Source organism: Falco naumanni, chromosome 3 (assembly GCF_017639655.2).
Source record: "Falco naumanni isolate bFalNau1 chromosome 3, bFalNau1.pat, whole genome shotgun sequence".
Lineage (NCBI taxonomy): Eukaryota > Metazoa > Chordata > Aves > Falconiformes > Falconidae > Falco > Falco naumanni.
In genome coordinates, this window is record NC_054056.1 from 89,800,859 (window position 1) to 89,823,495 (window position 22,637).

Sequence of the window (22,637 nt, forward strand, 5' to 3'; positions counted from 1 at the left end):
CCTCTCCTACAAGGAAAAGCTGAAAGTTGGGATTGTTCAGCCTGGAGAAGGCTCCAGGGAGACCTCATTGCAGCCTTTCAGTACTTAAAGGGGCCTTATAAGAAAGATGAGGACAGACTTTTTAGTGGGGCCTGTTGTGATAGGACAAGGGGTAATGGTTTTAAACTGAAAGAGGCTACATTCAGACTAGATGTAAGGAAGAAATTCTTTACTGTGAGGGTGGTGAAGCACTGGCACAGGTTGCCCAGGAAGGTGGTAGATGTCCCATTCCTGGAAACATTCAAGGTCAGGTTGGATGGGGCTCTGAGCAACCTGGTCTAGTTGAAGATGTCCCTGCTCATTGCAGGTGGGGTTGGACTATTTGACCTTTAAAGGTCCCTTCTGACCCAAACTATTCTACGATTGTATGTGACATAAAATTATATCTATATTTGCAATCATTTGAGTGCCTGTTTTGAGTGATCCCTGGAAGTACCTTAAAACTGAGAACGCTAAGTGATCCATAGGAGATGCAGCATACCTTCCACTCAAGAAAACATTGTAAGTCACTTTTTTCACATGCTTTAACAGTTTTTGAGTTAGGAATTACTTTCTTTTTCATTAGATTGTCATCTTTTATGTGTACATGTACACATAAAGAAATAAAAAGAAAACCTCAAATGCTGCTCCTATAGGAGCAAGGGTCTATAATTGGTATAATATAGCTTTAAGACACTGGGTTGTCTGGAAAGTAGCAGAGTGCAGTATTTCTACATGAAACTCATTGTCTGCAAGTGGGTGTCTGTAATTATGCTACCTATTGCTCAGTCTGTCATTAATCCCATAAGGAACAAGAAAGATAAATTGAAAGAGAATATTTTGGTATTCCACTTCCAGGTGTGTAACAGCTGGTTAAGGCTGAGGGACATCAGCACTAAAAGCTATAAATTCTACTGGAAATTAGGCCACTTTCCATCATTCTGGCTTTCTCACATTAATAACCACTGCAATTGGAACCACAGGAGCTCAGGTGTGTGCCGTCACTCTCCTTCCGATCATCCACACACGCTGACCTGTCCTGGACTCTCACTGGAGCCCTGAGTGGTGACAGACAGCAAGCAGTGATTTATACAGCACTGCTGTAATTAGGGCAGAGCTCACAAGTGCTGCTAGAGCTTGGACTATGTCAGTGTTTCCAGTAGAAATCCCTGTGTTCAACAGTTTATAAATGTGGCCATTAAATGTCAATCCAGGCTGCAATTTGTCATACGAGTTGTCAGCTCCAGGGGGAATCTTACAATAAAATGCAAAATCTGTTTGGTGCTTTTGAAGTAATTCGCGTACATACTCATGTGCATGCACACAAGCGTCTCTGCCCATCACCATGAGTCTGGAACAGGAGGTGCATAATGTAAGTTACATATGTTGTTCAACCCACATATTTCAAAGACACAGCTCCTTTCTCCTGGCTGTTGCTCACACCAAGGATGACGGTAGAACTCCTCTCCTTTGTGTAACTTTCAAGGGCTGGCTAATGTCCTCCATCCACCACCACCAGGAGAAATGTCACCTGCTTTAGTCTGCAAGAGCTGGAGTAGGGGGTCCCCTCGCTTTCTGATGCCCACTCAGCCTTCTTTAGGCACACTCTGAAATCTGAAAGAGACCTGGAAAGCTGTTGTGGGGTCTGGAGCACACTGAGATGAGCTCCTGACCCTTAGCTGACCTGGTCTCAACAGCACTGGTGGCTCTCAAGCCACTCAAGTAGCTCTTCCTGGTCCACCCACTGTTTCCCCCACTCTGGGCTAAAGCCGTGCTCAGCCCCAGTCCCACAGTTTTCCTTCCTGGTCACATCTAAGACTGTCCAGGGACTGGGGCTGCTGGAGGAGTTACTGTCACAGAGTGGTTGGTTGTGACTAAGAGCAAAGTATCTAATCTCCCTGATGCTAAGGTTGTCTTTCGCTCAACAGGAGGATGAATGCACGCCTGCCTCTCAAGGCTGCTGAAATACCAGTGATGAGTGCCACAGATGTGCCTGTAAATAACTGCCTAGATCTAAGAGCATTCCCATGAATGAAAAATCATTCATTGAATATTTCCAGAAAGTGAACTGAAAGAATAAGGAAGGAGGAAGCAAATTCATGGCTTTGAATTAAGCTACTTTTTGGTAACATTTGCTGTGTTCTTAGTACATCACATGTTACAAGCCCACCTGAAAGTCAAAGCACAGAAAAATAAATGATGCGTATGCAACATTTGAGAGCAGTAACCTCCAGACATTAAGCAGCTTGCATACTAATAACATTTAGAAAACTTGCTTCCTTCCAAAAGCTTTCCTCCCTGAGCAGAGGTGAAATATCCAGTCAACATAGCCGTAAAGGAAGGAGTGCAGGGGCCAGTAGATCACAAAATATGAGGTATGAAGAAGTGCCCATTTCAATCAAGCCGTCAGTGTGAGCACTCTTATTTATGATATGTTATAAAACGTTTATTGCCCATTTTACAACTCTAGCTGCCCAAAGTTTGATTTAACCAGAAAACATGCCAGTAATGTGCATTGACACAAGGCCTAGCTTTTCACGTCCTCGAAGACATGACAGCTTAGCCCAGACTTTTTCCAAGCTATTTGTTAGTGAACATGAATCCTTCAGGTGCTCAGGAAAAAGTCTGCACTGTGACACGTAAATCTCTCAGGAGCTGAGGAGAAAATCTGCACCCTGAACATCTACCAGTGAATAGAAACACCACTGCTGTGATTATTAACTGGACACATCCCTATTTTTACTGCCCCATAGTGGAACCCATAATCTAAAATGCTGGGTAATTTTTAAATTATTACTGATGTGTTTTGCCATTAGAAGCACTGAAGCCTCACCTGAGCCACCATGGGAGCTCAGTTGGCCTTGCTGGTCATGGGGAAGGTTGTCTCCTTCACTGGGAGACAGACCAGGCATTGCTGGAGGGTTTTCCTTTCTTTCCCCCCTCCCCTTGCCTCAACCTGTGGGTAGAAATATTCTTAAAGAAGGGAAAGAGCAGGAAAACAGACTTCACCCACAGGAGGGGTGAGGAGTGAACTTGCTTTTCCTGTCCTTCATCTTTTGCAGTTGTCCTGGCACGGAAGGAGGATCCGGCGTTTGCTGCCTGGCACAGAAGGGTTTCCCAAGCCATGTTTTCAGTGCTTTGTGGTTCTCCTGCACTGAAGTAAAGCACATTGCTCCCAGCTGGGTCAGAGTGGATGCGCATCTAGGAGGCTTCAGGTGTGATTGCCCTGATCTGGAATAAAATGACCAAAGGACATTTTTTGCATTGGAAAATTAAAGGTCACTTTTTAAAATGAGCTTCTTGTGACTTGGGCAGTGGGCTGAAAGAAAAGAGGCTTAAGAAATGTACCATTGCACCAACAGATTTAGAGACTTCTTGTGTATCTCTGTTTTGTTTCCTCAAAGGGGACAGAGGACATGGCAGTAAGTTGAAGGCAGTCAGCTTTTTTTATTGACTGTACTGGGTTAGGCCATATAGTTCCTCACTAAGTTCCTTCAAACACACAGTTGTGGGAAGAGGGGAGGAAAGGCTAGAGAGGCAGCTAGTACTCAGTTAATTAAATTTAACTAACTTCCTTCAGCTACTTAAAATTCCACACAAGCCTTCGATATGTGTACGTGTCCTGATCAGCCTTCTGATCGTAGGCACGTGGTCCCCCCATGCACAGCAATGCATCATGTCCTGTCTCACAAACATCAAAGCTTCACACTGATCTTAGAGGAGGATGCCAGTGAATGATGCATCAGAGATGGAGTAACCCTTGCATTTCATCTGCGTTACCCTGGATTCAAAACTCCTGCTGAGCCGGAGCGATGTGGGGACACAGCAGCAAAACCAACACACACAAACAGCAGTCAGTGTAAGGCCCTGGCCAGCCAGTGGCTGTCCCGAGTTCTAGGAAAACTTACCAGGAGATTAACCACTGCAGGAGCTTCAGCACACAAAAGTGCCTTTTATAACCTAATTATTTTAGAGTCTACAATGCAATATCTTGTGCTCTTAAGCTGTTTACCAAGCATTAAAAGTTGCTGGCTGCAGAAAACCCATGATAGCATATTTTGTATAGATTTTAAGCCAAATGCCTTACACTACTGAACTGCTAAATTATATGAGTTCAGTGGTGTTATATGAGCATAAAAAATCTCCAGCCTTAGTCCTGTATCTTCTAGTGAATGGATTTATGTTCAATGTCAAAGACAAAAAATTAATGCAATGAAAAAAATATAATGCAGCTCACTTATTGCTGTGTTCTTCCCTTTGTTTTTCAAATTAATCAGAAACATAGAGCTGTGAAAAGAACAAGCCTAATCTTGAAAACAGAATAGGAATATGCTTGACTTCACCTGCTTGGTAGATGAAGGTTTTACCACTCTGAAAATCTTTTGGACAGCTAGAAGGGAAATGATGGAAAAATAGAAAGCCTTTTTGGAATAAACAAGAATGTAAATCACTCTGAGTTCAGACAGTGCTCAGCTCAAGAATGCATCAGCTTCAGAAAAGATTAATAAACCAATATTTCTTTCTTGTGCTGTTCTTTGGAGAAAACAGCTGTCTTTGATTAAGTAAATGAAGATCAAAAGAACAGAGATATAAACATATTGAATACATGATCCAGGGTCGGTATAACTGTTAAAAGAGAAAGTTGCCTTCTCTATGACTTTAGTTGTGGGAAGGATTTTTTGTATTTTTCGAAGTATATAACATTTTTTATAGTGATTCTGTATGGTGGGGATCCAAAATACCTTTAAATAATGTTTCCCCTATTGTAACTGACTTAATAACTGGCCTAAAAAGACCATCTACGTATAACAGAAATTACAATTGTATAAGGTCAATAATGCTGTAAATTAATCTAATGGCAAAGCACCATTTGCACACCTAGGTATCCTGTCTATGCTGTTGCACGTTAGGGAACTGTAGAGCCAGATAATAGCCTTTGTCTTGCCAATGTGTTTTAAATCCTAAGAGTGAAAAATGGGGTGGAGCTACAGGACAAGAAATGTAGCTTGTCATTGATGCTGTGGTCAATGAAGTTTGAAACTCAAGCAGAGGCACAGTAGGTGAGAAGTAGGACAGAAAGATTGACTTTAACAAGCCAGAAAAATTTATGATGACAGAAAATGTCAACCTCAGAAAGGCTAGGCAATTCCCTTGTAGTATATTTGGGAAGTTTATTTTTAGTTAATACAGATATTCCTTTTAACATGCAGTCTTACATGACGATGAAAGTGTGTCTCTTCATCCTTATATTAATTATGGTCTGAATGCATTTTAGATTATTTTTCATGAACAGCTGTTGGCTTTTTTTTATCTCAGTAACCTCACTCACTTGCAAGTACTATCGCTGGTGACTTCTCTTTGCCATCCTGATTTTGGATAATGAGCCTTCATAGAAGACATGCTGTTCTCTGGATGAGACAAAATGTTCTCACAACATTTCCATTGTAAGCTTGGCTCACATGATCAGGGGTGAATAAGCTACTGAAGTATATTATGCCATCCACTTGTGACTCACCTGCCATATTTTGTTTTTAAAATAGCATGAAATAAATTAGGAAGCGAATGAAACAGAACAGAAGTCTCAGGTTTTGAGCTGCAGGGGGAAAGAAAGAAGCCTGAAGCACATCAGGTTTTTACCTTCCGTTTCACTTAGTTCTCCATTTCACTGGTCTAAAATGAATCCTGTAAACTTTTCTGTGTCTCTGCAGTTTAAGTACAGGGATAGTTCCAGTAAATTAAAAGGAACTAATCATATGATTAACTTTAAGCACAAGAATAAATATTAATTAGGTGGGGGCTAATTAATTAGGATCATTATCAGAAGAATGACATTGTTACAAAAAGCTTGTGAGTTTGAGAAATTTTTTTTATGTTAAAGGAAGACCTGAAATAAATTTTTGAAGCAGTTGCAACTATCTGTTCTGTAACAGGAAATATGGGAACTGTATCGGACTGCTGGTTTACTTCAGAAAAACATGGGAAACATAATCTGTGGTGATGGATGGTCCATGAGATTATCATATGATTAATTCTTGCCAGATTCAGACTTATCCCCAAACCCAAAACTTCCTCAGAACTCAGTAGGAGCAGGTGAACTACTGTAAGAGAGGGAGATTGTGTGACTCTAGATGTCTTGTTGCAATGTCTAGCTCAAAAAACTGTATACAAAGTGGGTGGAACCATGGGATTGGAAATATTGTTAAAAGGAAGGGATGAGTTTTCAGGGTACACTGTCTGCCATTGCAGGCAGGGTTCAGCTAACGCCTGTGGGTAGCACTGGAAGAAATGGGTTTTTTCTAATTTAATTAGCTGAAGACAACAGGATTCCTACAGTCCAATCACTTGCTGAATTAGAAAATTTAGGAAGAAAAATTAATCCCAGGCTTTGGGCAAATTCTGAATAACTAGTGTGTTTCTGATGCAGCACAGCAATAGTTGAGCTGAGTCTAACCAGCCGCCTTTGGCAAATGGGGGTATTATAGGCATCCTGAGCTCGGTGGGGGACAATTCACCCACTTGAAACATGTCTTTAAACCAAACCAAATTTTAAAACTAAGCAAAGAAGCACTAATATAAATATTAGATGAACACTATTAAAGAGACCACCAGAACATGGATAATTCTACCCTGCAATTTTAATTTAAATCAGAGATCAGTTTTCATTTAAGTTAATGGTGAAATCTCTTTTAACTGTAATGGATGGGGAATAATTAAATAAAAAAAAAAGAATTGGACATAATATACTTGGTTATCATTTTAAATAGGCTTGGTTTCCTCTGTGTGATCAATATTGATCAATATTAGGAAATGAACAGTTCTTATTTTCAATATTACCAACGCAGTTCTGTAATCTGGCATTTTGTTGTGTTGATTTGTTTGTGTGCATATTGTTTATCATATCTTGTATGGTTTCAAATTATGTTTGTATAATTAAAATCCAAGTATAATAATTTATCTCTTTTTCTGCAAAAAAGAAAAGAATAGCAATTTGCATTAAAAAGTTATGAGTGGTTACAGCAGCAGTTGCTCAAATGAATTAAAGTTGAAGGTTAACAGAGACTGATGAATTCAGTTTAAACATAAAATTAGCTTTAAGAATAAGATCTTGGAGGAACAAAACCCAGCAGTGGCCACTGTATGTTTGTGTGTAAGGGATTTGTCATGTTAGCTTCTGATTTCCACAATTTTTAATATCCAAAGGCTTTCCTCATTTATAATTAGGTATAGAAATTTGGGTCCAAAATAAACAGCCACAATGTAAGGACACTTATAGGAAAACATCCTGAGAGATACCCTAGCTTATGCTGAGAATCTTCCAATTCCTTCAGCAGCTTGGAGCACAGGTGGCATAAAGCCACTTTTGTTCTTCCTCTTGTGTGGTGCTTCCTGAAGGATAAAATAGAATCATTTCCATAGATTCTATGAATGTTGTATCCATGTATTAAATAGTATCTATGATACTATGAATCAGTATGCTTGCATGTATAGGAATGATGCTACAAAATCATTCTGAAGTTCACAGAAAAAATGTGTTATCTAACACAGAGGTTAAGGTGGTTATTTCTCTATGTACAAAAGTTCCTTCAATCCCTGGACTCATCCTCAGAGATCTCCATCTAGAAACTAACCAGTGTTGACCTGTCTGAACCTGTGTGAGCCCATACTGAGGTGGTACAGCTACAGACCACCAGTAAAATTTGTTTCCCAGTAGCTTTTGCTTTTTTTTTTTTTTTTTTTTTTTTTTTGCCAGACCTCAAAAGGATTTATTTACTGATCTGTGGGAGTGTTATGGATTTAATGGGAGGTAGACACTGAGTGACATTAGCAGCAAACAAATTTACAGGGGTTACGTTCAAACTCATGGCATTACAAGGGGTGTTGGGAAAAAGGGTGTCTGAGGAGTATTCCTAGTAGAAAGCTCCTTCCATATGCTTTAGTCCATTTTTCCAAGGAATGACTAGTGGATACAGGGGGTTTTAAAGTTTTTATCAGGAACTGTACATTGTGACTGGACCATAGATGTCAAAAGTACATTAGGTGTTGTATAAAGAGATTACAAGAGCAGGTAGCCCTGTGAAGGCTGAATCAGACACCGTGTCTTCAATTCTAGCTGTTGTGCTCATCATGACACATGGACTAGGTAAATTCAAAATCCTCAATAGAAAATTAGAGACAATCAGGAGAGACTTGTTACTGTTAGTGCTCTGTAAGGAAAGATCTTTATTAACGGACCCAAAGATTGCACACAGTTGTCCATCTTCCTCTAATACAAATTAGATAATTTCACAGCCGGCTGTAGGAATGTAAATGTTTTGCATCTTTGCCCATTCCTCCTGTCAAAACCTCCTTGGGTGATTGCTGGGGTCTTAGTTTTCTGTTAATGATACACCAAGTCAGGAGGAGAAGTACCACACACATTTTTCATTTCCTATTCTCCTTCCTCCAAGCAGTCTTGATGCGCAGGTGGCTGATGGGGAGCCCTCAGTGGTTGCTGGGCAATGTGCTACACCATTTCAGTGATTACCGCTGCTCAACTACTGCTACAGTGTCCCTAAGTGATTGCTATAATAAAATGATGCTTCATGTGCGTGGTGACCAATGCTGGAGAACACTCTCACGTGGCTTGGTGGAGCCCGTGCTGCCTCCTGACCATTTGCACCCCAGTCCCTGCTGGACCAGTGTGTCACTGAGGCCAGGGAAGGTGTGGTCATGGGTCAAGTTGTCCTTCATTCCCAGCTATGCCCCAGCACAGAGACAGTGCTGACTATCTCACCTGACTGATGGGTACAGAAAAACATGCCTTGCTGATGCTGTTATTGCAGTAGGGACATAATTAATCCTAAATATCTTTTGTTGGGTTTTTTGGATGAGGTTTTTTTTGGTGGAAACAAATATATTTGGATGTGCATTTTCTTCCCATTCCTGAGTGAACTTTTGAAGGATTATTCAGGGCTACGTCTTGTCACCTTCAAACACAGTGCTTGTTTCCTGGAGATGTGCCAGAGAAGCTAAAAGAGTGCTGCATCACAGGGATGTTTAAAACCAGAGAACTTGACAGCGCGTAGATCCAGACATGGACACAGGGCCCAGACAGAGCAGCCTGGCAACTTTCCGGTGGTTATCAGTGAAACAGTGAGACACATGGGTCTATCACAAATCCAAAACACATTATGCTCAGAAGAAATCCTTAATTTCATACAGTTGGTATAAAATAGAACAGTATGCTGCAGCACAGGCTGGCTTACACAGCACACATGAATGGTGCTCCCTGGAGGGTCTGTGATGGGTGGTGATCGTGCAGGTTGGGAGAAGATTAGTAAAGACAAGAGGAAAAGTAATAAAAATTATTTTCTTGAACTATAAAAATTAGTTTCTGTGTATATATAAGTGTGAAGATTAATATGGTCTCCTGCCCAAAAAGGAAAGCCTGTTTATTCAATCTTCTGCTTCAGACTTAGGGCAATGTTCTCACAGCAAGGTGGTATCAAGCAGCTCCTGTTGGAAACTCTGCAGGCAGCACCTCTGAAAATGTCCCCAGGTCACAAAAATACTGCAGTAACAGCTGAGATTGCCTGAAAGTCCCTCCACAATCACAGATGCTGTGTGCACTTTTTCAAACCTGGGCCTTCCATCCAGGTTTGTTAAATAAACTGAAAATTCCGAACCCAGACAAATTTATATCTCCTTCTTGGCAAGTCTCTTCAGTGGAAGTGTCCCATTAAAAAGACCTTCTGTTTTAAAGACTTTCTGTTTAGCCACTAAAATAAAAAAAAAAAAAATTCAAACAAAAATTCTAAATAATGTCTAAAAAATTCTGTCACTTGATGTGATTCCTCATAGGACACAACGGCCTCCTGTAATCATGAGGTTTTTTACACCGCGATTTGAGTAGCCACAGTGTTTGAGAGAAGCTGGGTTATGTGTGCATTTGCCTGAATAATGCAGGAGGCAGTGGCAAGAGTTCCTACAAAATCCTGGCATAGCAACAGAGCAATACAAAGGAGAAGACAGGACTGAGAAAAAAGATGTGCTAGGTCTGGTAACACATTCTTCAGGAGCTTCAGCAGGCGCTGCTCAGGTCACCTTTTCAAAAACCAAACAAAAAGTTCAACTTTTCTTTCTGCCATTGTGGATTTCTTCAGGAATATACCAGGAACTCTTTCTGACACATAAGTAAAATGGTGCTATAATGAAAGAATTTTTATTTCTTTAGAAACTTTACTATTTCTAGAAAAAAAACATTTCTAATTCATTTTGAGACATATCAGGTAGAAAATTTTAAGCCACCTAAACAGTGACAACTTGTAGGGTTTTTTTTCTGTGTTCTTAATGGAAAATTTGTACAGTAACAGTAAAAAGACAAATACACTATAAAAGTGAGTGCATGTGATATGTTTAGAGCACTCAAGTAATCTTATTTAAAAATAGCAGATGATTTATCTAAGATTGTAGGTTCTTAAATCTGTGCTGGGTGGTTCTAGTAATATCCTGTATTAACCAAGTCATATCATATGTGAACGTGAGTCATTTTTGTTTGGAACTGACATCAGACTAAGAAAACAGTTTTCTCTCTTTTTTGTATCCTCTCTTTTTCTTCTGGCCCAGCAACTTCCTTCCATTCCTTGGGGTCTTACATGTATTCCAAATATGCTGAGAAAACATGCTGAATGATTCAGACATCTCCTAGACTAACTCGTCTAAACCCTAGTATGCAAATGGATTGGGTTTTTCACTTCTGAGAAATCTACCTTTAATAGGTGCTGTTTAGTATTTTCATTTTTTATACTTTTTATATATATATACACGTTTTATATATTCATTGGAACATAAATCACTTCTCTGCCAGCATGTATGACATGACTACTTCTTTTAGTAACTACAGGACAGAATCATGTCCAATGTGCTTCAGTATTGGGATTTTCCCCACTTCCAGCAGCTTTTGAGCATTTCTTCTGATCCTAATATATTTAAAATTCTCCTTTGTATCATCTTATCAGCTGACCCTAGACAACTGCTTATGTTCTTTTGTCTCCCTTATCTGTTTTCCATTATTCATAGCTTCTAATTTACATTAATCACTATGAACATCCACTTTTTTTCTGAACTGTTTTATATTATTCTGTAATTAATTCTTGGGTTTTTTACATTCCCCCTAAATCAAGTTGGTTGTTTTTTTGTGTTTTTCCCCATGTGGCTCTCTTCTCAAATTACAAGATTGTGACCAGACAATATTTTAAAACCAGTTTCCAATTCTCATTTGCAGTTGTTTCTTTAAATGCTTTTATTCCAGCTGATCTGAGTCATCTGCTTTTGAGATGGCAGTAGCTTGGAAGCAAGTGCTACATACAGAGCCTTTCTCTTCCTCGTGTGTCCATTTTGCCTAATAGGTTACAATCAATTATTTTAACATCTCTGTTATGCAGATTTTCCTATAGGAATTCCACTGCAATGGATTTTCCTCTTCTAAATGACAAGTTCTACACTGATACAAGGGCAGCTGATGATCTCCTTCACTTCACAAAAGGTCTAGGTCTGCCATTTGCAGTGGCCAATTCACCGCCAAAGTCTGTTGCTGAATCACAGCTCCCTGGCAGTACAGTCACAGTGAGAATTTGTGGTTCCTTCCAGAGCTGCCCAGGTGGAAATTCTCCATCACCAAATTGATTCCCTTCCCATCTGGCATGTGGAAGCAGAGGCCAATTTCTTGAACCTGGATGCCAGCTCAGCTTAGTACAAACAAATGTCATCAGTAGCAGAAAAACTGACTCTAAATTACACTTTCTGAGTTAGAAATATTTGAACATGTTCCTGCCAATGTCAGAGTTTCGGTTCTTATTCCTGCAAGCATAGCAACTACCTTCCACAGCCAGCTGTTAACTACTAGTAGGTTTAAATTATCTGTATGAGAGTCTGCACACCCACTGGAAGGTGCTTAAGGACTTGGGAATCAAAGGCAGCTGAAAATTACACCTGTGGTAATATGTGAGTGTCTCCAAAGTGTTTAGAAATAGCTGTTCCTATCTATTCCTTTCTTGTGGGCTGTATAAAATAAACAACTCGATTAGCTTTAGTTTGACTGTGTGAAGGATATATTTATTATTGAAAAAGAACTCCTTTTGAAGAAAGGAATTTTAACTTTAATTTTGAAAGGTCATTTTAAATGGTCATTGTCACTGTACTGAATTCACCAGAGACTAGTGTTTGGGAGATATTCACATGCAGCTATGGTAGGTGTTTCAAAAGACCCTAGCACAATGGAAATTTGGATATTGATAGCTGAACGTCGAGCATTTGTCATCCAAATGACGAAAATAACTTCCCACTCGGGCAATTTATTCTGAACTGGCAGCAATCTCCACAGAGCATCCCCCATCCTGGCTCCGGGGTCTGCTCCACTGCACCCTTCACCTCCCGCTCTCTCCTCCCTTGCACTTGAGCTAAGCACATACTTCTCTTACTTTTCTTTATTTGATCAGTAGTTGTTTTTTTCTTAGCCACTGAAATTTCTCATCAGCCACATAGCACTTGACAGAAAAAGTTTGCTGTTCCAATTTATTTTCCTCCATCTCATAAAGGAATAACGCTATTGCTATTCTTAAATTGGAAATGGCATTTCTTTCATTTCTTAATGTCCCCTCTGTATTTCAGAGCTTTAATGAACAGAGTCTCTTTCTATTTTTGTCAGTCTCTAAGCATTTTCTTTATTATTAAAATTTTCTAAGAATTTACTTTTGCTTTTAGAAGGGAACTCATTGAGTGACATTTTGTCATGCAACTGTGCATGGATCATCAATGTTTAATTAAAACCTGTCATTGAAAGGTGATGTCCTTCCTAAGGAATGAATTTACTTTAGAAGTGAAAGTCTAGAGGGGCAGTTCTCTCCCTGTCACAGATCGACTTAAAAGACCAGAGAGACATGCAGGAAGACAACTAACAGTTCTGTGCATATTTATGGACTTGTTGTGCATGTGGTAAGTACTCTCTTGACAGCTAGTGTTAAATCCAATCAATCATCACTTAAATACATCACTGTGTATATTCACCTCACTCCTTCATTAGCATTCATTAGCAATTAATCAACACAGCAGTAGTCTCTGGAAAGTTCAACAATCCATAAGGTACATTTACATTAAAGATGAGCAAGTGAACATTTGTTCCACTTCAGCTAGGTCTTGTGTATTGTCATTTCTTCAAGGAGTGAAAGACATCGATCAAGAAAATGATTGATTGATTGATTGATTGGTATAGCATGCTATCTATTTCCTCTGAAGACCATTTTTTGTCAACCCAGAGGACAGTACTTTTAGTCAGAAGAAAACTTTCCATCTTCAGCTTCACATTATATGTTTTACCGTACTGATTAAAAATGTCTTCCTGCCTTAAATCCACTGACTTTTCAGATAAACTGTTGCTGAACCTTTTTCAGTCTGTAAAATAAGACTGTGTTCTAGGGCACGGAGGTCCAGGCATACCCTTTTAGCATCAGCCATAAAATTAAATTTGTTTTGCTGATTATCTTCTTCAGCCAAAACAATTAATTAGTAGTATTTCCAAGGCAAAGTGGAAGCAAAACAAGTATATTAAGGGTTATAAAAAATACAGCCTTTCATTTTTTTCTATTACATTTAAGAAATAATAAATATTAGCACTTTCAGAAACCTTTACAACCCTGTGGAAAATTAACTAAACTACGTTTAATTGAAGTAGTTGTTCAGCTCCACTTATGACATAAATATATACTGATAGTGATATCTTTAGTGTTTATCTTAAGTAGTCTTCAGATTTTACAGCAGTGAAATGATATAATCAGATTTTAATTTGATTGTGTGTTTTCTTTTGTGATAGAAATATTTCAGAATAAGGGGGTTTTAACCTTTGATGTACAAATTAATGGAAAAAAGAATTTACCACCTTATACTCAATGAAACTGAAATATTTGCTATAATAAAAATATGAATTTGTTTAAACACTAAGTGGACATGTATTTCTTTTATAATGCTTTTGCTCTCATGGAGCTGCATTTAGCTGCTATTACTGTGTTGTTAACATGATGAAATACCCAGTAACTAATATACATGCAGTGCTATGTGAATATTGAAAGATTTATTTTTAATGCACTGATTATGGATTTGCATTGCTACTTTATCTGCTTCAATATATCTCATTATTTGTTTCATGATTTATTTTTAATTAACTCCACTTACAAATGTTATCTCTTTCTTAGCTGTGACTTGATATATCTTTGGATGAAAATAACTGGGCGTATGACACTGACTTTACTCTGTCATACCTCAGAATTACTAAGCCCTTTTGTAGCACAGCTCATCTCTAATTCTCTCTGTGGCAGCTCTCTTCCTTCTACACATTTTTTTGTTGGGTTTTTTTTTTTGTTTGTTTATTTGTTTTAACATGCATCCTTGTTTCATTAAATAACTTTTTTTTGTTGTACTAAGATTTCAAAGGAGAATTTTGCTAAGGTTGGAATAATCTGAAAGTGAAGTACTGTGAATATGCTTAAATAGCAATTTATATGTCTTACGTGTGTAGTGCAGGGGTGGGACAAGCAGGATCTTTTTTCCATATTACAGGAACAGAGAGAGTTGCATGGCCATTCTCTTTTATGAAAGATTTGTATGCTCTGTTTCATTATGATATGAAATGAACACTTTCCTGTTTGAAAGTCTTCATCTCCTTGGCTGGACTGTTTAGATGTGTATACTCTGAAAGCTCACATCAGGGAAAAATCATGTTATGGGAAATCTAGTAAGTTATATCCGGTACCGGGATATCTGCAGAACCCTGCTGGAAATAAAGGCTTTTCTCTAAAAGTCTCTAAAATTCTTCAGCATTTAAACACAATAAAATATTAAGCATAATTACTCCAAGGATTTTCAGTTATAGCTGACTACTCACCTGCATCCTTCCTCTCTGCTTGATAAAGCTTCTCAGAGATGGCTTGACTGGATTCACAGAGTATGGGTACCAGCAACCTTTGATAGAAAGACAGTAAACAAAACAACGTTTCGGATTCCATTATGAGTTTATCTGCCCACTCCTACACTACCATCCGTATCAAAAGGCTCTGACCTAGCACAAAGACAAGCATCCCTCATCTCTTTCCCCAGGCAGATGTCTTCTGTGCAGGAAGGGCCACATTTTACCTTTACATTCACAAATTGGTTCTTTAAACTTAATTTTCTGTATGACTTTGATTCAATTTTTTTCTCCCATTTAAAAACAATCCCCCAAATGCACACATTTCATTTTACACATTAGAACTGAAATTTCTTAAATTAAATCTTTATTTTGCAAAGGGAAACCCAGCAGTGATTTTTACTTTTTAAACTCCTTTTCTATTTCTAGGAAACTTCAATGAACCATTTTATGGTATGATGATGGAGCAATGGGAAGAACTTGTATTCAAGATGATTAGACAACCACTAACATAAGGCACTACTGAATTTCTCAACCCTACGGGCAACAGAAATGGCAGAGCAGATTTTAGGGAAATTTTACACATTAGTACATAAACAGTCTGTCAAGAAATCGCACCCTTCAGATGTCTGCCTCTGACAGTCTTCAAGACATTAAAAAAATCATAAATGTGATTTGCAATAGAGACATTTACTAGCCTTAATATACAGAGACTGTCATCACTAGGCAAATCCAGGAATGTCAAGTGAAGATTATTAGAGCCTGAAATGCCTGTACAGCAGAATGGCACGTGTGGATGTATGTTACACAAAAGATTGTGAACTTCTCTACTCGGTGACTGGTTTGATCTTTAGCCCACAACCCCTTCTAGTGTGGCCTTACATGCTTTGACAATGTGTAGACATAACTGTAAAAAGGAAAAGCAGGGGTCTATGAAAAGGGTCAGTAAAATAAGAAAACTGGAGCTTTGTGGAATTTAACATGAATTATTAAAAGGAAGGAAACACTGGCAAGGAGAGAAACAGAATCGAAAGAAGGGCTGAGGGAAGGAGAGAAACAGGACCAAAATGAGAGATCTGAAGATGAATGAGGAGTCTGGACAGCACCTGGAAAGAAACCAGGGAGTTTAGCTTTACTGCATGCTTTGACTACTATGGGACTTCATGGCTTTTTGTATTCAGGTCAGTACATCCAGGCAGGAGCTACTGAAAGGTGCAGAGGTTTCAGTGAGCTGACAGTCTCAGTCCAAACATCTGCAGACAGACATTTAAATTGCAAGTGTTGCAGGTTGGAACAAGAAACACCATAGACATGGAGCCTAAATCACATACCCAGATGTAGAGATGCTCTGTCTCTTGGCTGTGCAACTGCGCTGGTTGCCTTGGAATCAGTATATCTGGGGCTGACACTCAGGTCTCAGGAGCCAGTGTTATCAAACTGGTACCTTTCAGGTCATTACAGTCAATAATTCCTTTTTAAGTATCAAAAAGAAAAGAAAACAAAGTGAGATGATTAAAAAGCCAATTAGCAGATCAAAGTAGAAGAAGCCAAGTCCTGGAGGGGAAAAAGAATGCATGTATGGTAATTTAGGCAGTAAGGAAGATAATTAGAACAGGATAGTGATAATGGGATAAGCTGGGGATCAAAAACTGTAGAGTTGATTGGAAAAAAGAAAATTAAGGCAAAATTTAATGACTCTTTGCATAAAACAATTAACCATATAAATATTAGAATTAAAACTTGTCTAGAAACCACCCTGACCTTTGTAAGGAGAGCAGTGATCCATAATTCTTAAAAATCCATTGTTTTAACTCTTTCTCCCTGAGAAGTATTTCAGTCTCTGATGCAAATAGCATTTGGGATGAGGAGATAGCTATGGAAGACATAAATGAAGCAGCCAACAGAGGTTAAAGTTGTAAAGGCAGACTTTCCCATCATCCCTCCTCATCTTTTTCAGAATTTTACCTCCCTTTTTCATCAAAGGCCTCAGAGTTTTGGTATTAAACTTTGAGTCCTGATTTACTTTCTAAACTTTGTTTCCCTTGACTTCCTTCCAAATTCTTTCTTACTCTCCAGTTCTCACAGCTCTAGCTTTCTCTGTTGAGGTTTGATCTTGGCCAAAATTTCTGCTGGCCTTTTCTCCTCATGTTGTGAGCACACACGCCCCTCACCCAGCCCTGTGCCTGCCTGAACTCCTGATCACATCCCTGCTGCTGCCCATTTGATCAAAATATGCTATTCAGGGACTCACTGCAGATGGGGCAAGAATGAGGGGAAACAGAAAACTTTCTTTTTTTGTAAGGGTTCCAAAAAAGACCACCCTCGAGCTTTGGCTGCAAATGTCTCACAGCATTGTAAGTCCACAGATTTCTGTGTTCTCCTTCAGAGAGTCCTGCGAGCCTTTAAACAGAAAGGCCCCTAACGGTTTGCTCCCCATGGCTCTGTCAAAGCAACAACATGCTTACATAAATATTGTTCGGCTCTAACCCTTTCCATGTGGCTTATACTACAGGAAGTTCACTTTCTTCTAAAGAGCTTGAACATGAGTGGGGGTAAGGATGAGTCTTAGTCTGTGAAGTATGAATTACCCATCTAGAGACAGCTGGGACTCCAGAGAGAATGAAGGGTTTGCAATTTAACAAGTAAGAACAGGAAGGAACAGAGCTGTGAAGAAAAAGAAATAAATCAGAGGCGTAAGTAGAAGGATAAACACCTCCTTTATATTACCTAAGGAGCTTCCAAAATAATTTCAGCAAAGGAATATTACAGCCACAGGACAAAGAACATGGTCATTAATGCCAGCACTGCATCTTGTCAACAGTACAGGAAAAGAAAGGATCTTCTCTGAAGAGCAAATGGTAAAGATCAAATAACATTCAGCAGATTTCCCTGAATGTATAAGGTTAAACAATAACCTCTCTTGAGTGTTCACCCATTGTTTCAGTGATAAACAGAGATAACATGTTAAAATGCTATGCCTTCGTAACCTTAAGAGGCTCTGGGTGGCATCTCCCTTGCAAGCAGAGAGCACAAGGAAGAGGAGCTGGGAAGTAATACTCCCTGTTTTATTTAGAGCATGTTACCTCCCTGACTGGTAACTCACTTCAGGGAATGGAGAGCTGCGGTTGGACCAGAAGAAGGAGATAAAAACTTAGTTTCCTCTCAAATCCTCCCTGCCCTCTCAAGGCACAGTAGCTGTGCTTGAGAAGACTGTGTCACTGGCCCATATCTTCCTTTTCTCTCTGCAGAAAACTCTCTTAGTTCTTCTTGTGGAGAGAAGATATGTATTTCTGGCTGCTAGCAGGGCAAGAAAGAAAACAAAGAAATTAGTATGTCTAGTCTCTCTTTTGCAACCTTCTCATTTATTTAAAAAACCCTGTAATGCTCTTAAATAGTGATGAATGACAATTCTGAGTCAGTCAATCACTACAATGAGTCTGGAACACAACAACAAATGACCTAACAAACTCTAGAGGTGGAAGCTTTGAAGATGGAAAGTGGAGGGAGGAAGGAGATAGTCTGGGTCTGCCTGACTGATGGGTTCAACAGCCTTTGGCCCAACAAGAGCTGGTGCTAGTCAGCTATTCCAGGTACCTGAACGACCTCCCCTTTTCAGAAGAAAAATACAGTATGTACTGGTAACATGATTCATACACTTATAACACTCTCCACCATTCTCTAAATTCACACCTTTGTTGGAAGCGTATAGTAGGGTGCTTTAGGGTTTTGTGTTGCTCTGTTTAAGTATTTCTGCAGAAGATACATGGTTTCAGATCTTGGAGACTTGAGTCTTATTTTCCACTCCAAGAAACTTCAGATGTTCTGCCATTATATGACATGATTCTAGTTCATGTGCCCTGTAACAGTTTTGCTTAAAATACATTAGGGTTGCTTATAAAACTTAACAATACTACTGTACTTTTCAAAGTAGTTTGGATTTATCTCAGCTTTAGCCATCTTTAATCTGTACATTCAGTCTAACTCATTTATCTAGACCCCTGTTATAATGAGAGGAGAGAGCGAGACATGTCCAAGGGTGATTCATCTTGCCTATCTTATATCTGTCTTGCCAAAAATAGTTGTATGGAAGATCATGTACTTCATAGTTGTATACTATAGTAATGCTGTTTGTGGGGAATGGAAAAAAATATGGAAACAGCATGACAGTTTTCTACTTCACACAAACAACTCCTTGCCAGGGTTTGGCATGAATATCTACTTTTCTTGCGCAAATTTACATGTGGAACCTCAGTCCCCGGTCTTTGACCTTTTCTTTGCTATCTTTTTTGAGAAGTGACCAAATCTCAATATACTTCTCTGTGATAGTTATCTTTTTGTTCTTTGGTGGGTTTGTTTTTTTTTTTTCTCTTCCACTTTAGCTCTGCTTTCTCTTTATCTAAATTTTTATTTTATATTACCATGGGCTTCGATTGTATTCTAGAAACTCTTTCAGTTCTAGTTAGTATCCCATGTGTTTCCAGCCCTTTAAAAAATATTTTATTTCCCAAAATAAGTGCCACCTCCATTTCACCTTTAGATTGGTTTATCTACAGTTTACGCCCTCCTTCTCCTGGGAACGTTGCTCTGCAGTGGAGTTTTGCCCCTTTTGAGATCATCATGACGAGAATTTCTCTAGCTTTCTCAGTACTATCCATGAAGAGAAAATTGGGATCTTCCTCTCACAGCTGCACTTAATCAAATATAGCTTCCTTTTGGCAATTTGCAATGCTAACTTTCTTGCTTTAAATTTTTCTTTTGAAAAATCTTGAAATCCACTAATAATGCATGAAAACTACCCAATTTTTCCAGAAAGTTCTGGTGGTTTGACTCATCCCCTCCATAGGATTATATTTCCTTCATGCAGATTCTGTGATCCTGAGTCATTCCCTCTGAGAATTCTTAGAGAAAACCGGCTGTGGTGGATGTCAGCCCCTCACCCAATTTTGTTTGTCTAACACAGCAGTTTGCATGCATTCAGTAAAAAGCTGAGAACTCAAGCAACTCGGGAAAACAGGAGATACAGAGTTAAGCTGAAAGCTCAACTTTGAGATTTCTGCCTGCTGTGAGGAGGCTTTATTTGACTGCTCTGTTTGTTTGTGCATTTATTTTTGGAGAATGATGAGCTGTCCATTGTTTTACTTCATTATGAAAACTGAACTATTGTTGAGGAGGCCCTAGAGTGTGGGATGGGTTCTTGTTTGGTTTCCTAAAAGAAAACAAAATTAATTAAACTATAACTCTTTCTCCTTGGTTTATGGCTTAAAAGATAGTGCCTTTTTATTGTTATGCATTCTCTAGTAATTATTACCACTTGCAGTATACTGCAGACTAGAAACCCTGCCTTTAACAGAGATGTTCAGTTTGTATCCTTCAGTTACTATATCTTTTCTATTTTGGCAAGGCTGTGATCTAAGTGCTCTTGGCATAACTCACAAGCACATCATAAACAATACCTTAAAAGTGGAACAGTATAATTCATATTTGCTTTACAGCAGCAGGACATGCATTACCATTTTGCTTGGTTTTGCAGCCCTAGACACATTAGGCTGTGTTAAACCCACATTACTCAAATGAACCCTCCTCACCAACTGGTCTGAGTCAATCTGTACATCTGATTGCTGCATTGGAAGACCTTGCGGAAACTGTGTTGGAGGCTGAGAAAAAGTGTTCATTTTTCTTTATGGGGCCTGATGGCATAGAAAATGATTGATTTTCCCAGGACCTTTTGGTCTGTGGTACTGGAAATCACAGCTGTCAGGGCTGTCCCTGGCTCTGCCCACCAGTATGGTTCAGCTAAATGCACCACTGTTTTCTCTTGGTCTTTTCTGAAGTCCTTCATGTTCACCTGGTTCAGGTTTGCATCTAAATTTCAGGTAGTACTTTTTTTCTGTGCAGTTATTCTATGTTCTTATGTCTTATAGAGAAACATATAGAAAACAACTCTTTATGCACAGTCCTTAAATTCATACCTGAAAACCTGATTGAGCAGATTTAGCCCTGAAAGGCAAAACCTGCCTGCACTTAGAAGTGCACAATTCAAAATTTAATCTCAAAAGTAAGGAATTGCCAACTGGGTTTTGTACAACTTGAAGGTACATATTTGTTCAGACCATCCTGGGACTCAGGAGAATGACAGTACAACGTAGAATGAGCTTCTTAAGTGTGAAGACCACTTACCCATGGAGATTAGTTCTCTTTATTCTGCCCACTGCCAACATCATGGAAGAAAAATACTAGGTTTTGGATCAAAGAACAGCTGGGGGAGAGAGAGACTGTCTTTCAAAAACAGATTTGTCAGTACATCAAGATATAAATATGTAAATAACTAACCAAATAATTTGTAATGATAATGTTAAAACTGCATGTGGGTTTGAAGGTAATTGCAGGTGAAAGTGGAATAGTCCAATTCAATGCAGCCAAACCCCCAGACAGACACAAAACTGTAAAATGTTTGATTCGGGCCCGGTACTCACTACGAAGTGACTAAAATTTATGTGAGATTAAATTCACTGCTTCTGTATCTAATACTGCTCCTGTGAGCTGTAATATAGAATTGCATGCAACTGGTCATATACTGAAACACATGCCACTTTTTTGTAAAATCAGCGCTTAGGAAAGATTTAATATATTTATTATTTAAAAGGTTAAAATACAGTAAGACTATTAATATATTGCTCTGAAATATGTTAAATTTTATTTGTATGTAAAGATTTTTTGAAGAATTGCTATTACACTACCATATTTTTCTTATTAAATGTCTAGTTTAATATGACATTTTCCTTACTTTTTACCAGATGATAAATCTGTTGTGTTTCTTTGTTTTTCTTAAGTGTATTGCTTTTGCCTGCCATGTCTTATATCGTGTAATAACAATCTTAATTTTAGATATGAAATAGATAATTAAAATGTCATTTAAGATTTGGTTACACTTTTCAAATTGCTCTTAAAAGTACTACTAATTGTTAGATAGCATAAGAAACAAGTTATTACAGATAAATGTGTTAATAAATTCTTATTTGGAGCATATCTTTATAAAATGGAAGATTCAGGAAAAAAAATCTCAGCAGGCCTATTCTAGCAAGGCCATATTTAATTGTTCTGGTCAAGATAGCAGATCATGGGTTATATCTGGGAAGGCTACAAACCTGGCTTTTAAATGCAAGTTTAAATGCATTTTTAAAAAGCAAAAATCCATCTAAAGATGGATATAGCTTAATTTTCCTCTGACCGAAGAGCATAGACACCACCCCTGACTTAGTAGATGGAGTTTCATAATATTTTCTAATGGAACTTTACTTTTTGATGGGAAAGGATGATATTTCCTTGATCCTGGACTGTCACTGAAGAATGTCAATGGGTGCTTGGTGAAACTCTTTCATATGTCTTTTGATGGGAGTGGTCTTTAATGGTTTAGGTGCCTGCAGTTGTTTCTTAATGTGCTTGATGCTTCAGTTAACTCATTCTGTCAAATTTATGGGGGCTGCAGAGGATCCCTCACAGCGAAAGACTCCAGCAACTTCTGATCAGGCTTGTACATGGCATTGTACATGGAAGAATATTTTGTATTTCACTGAAATTATCTGTTATAGTGGAGAGTTTGTTTTGTGAAGATGTTTAAGTTGCTGAAGCCTTAAATGCCCTTTTTTTATCCAGAAAAAGGGATTCTGAAATGTCTGAATATTTT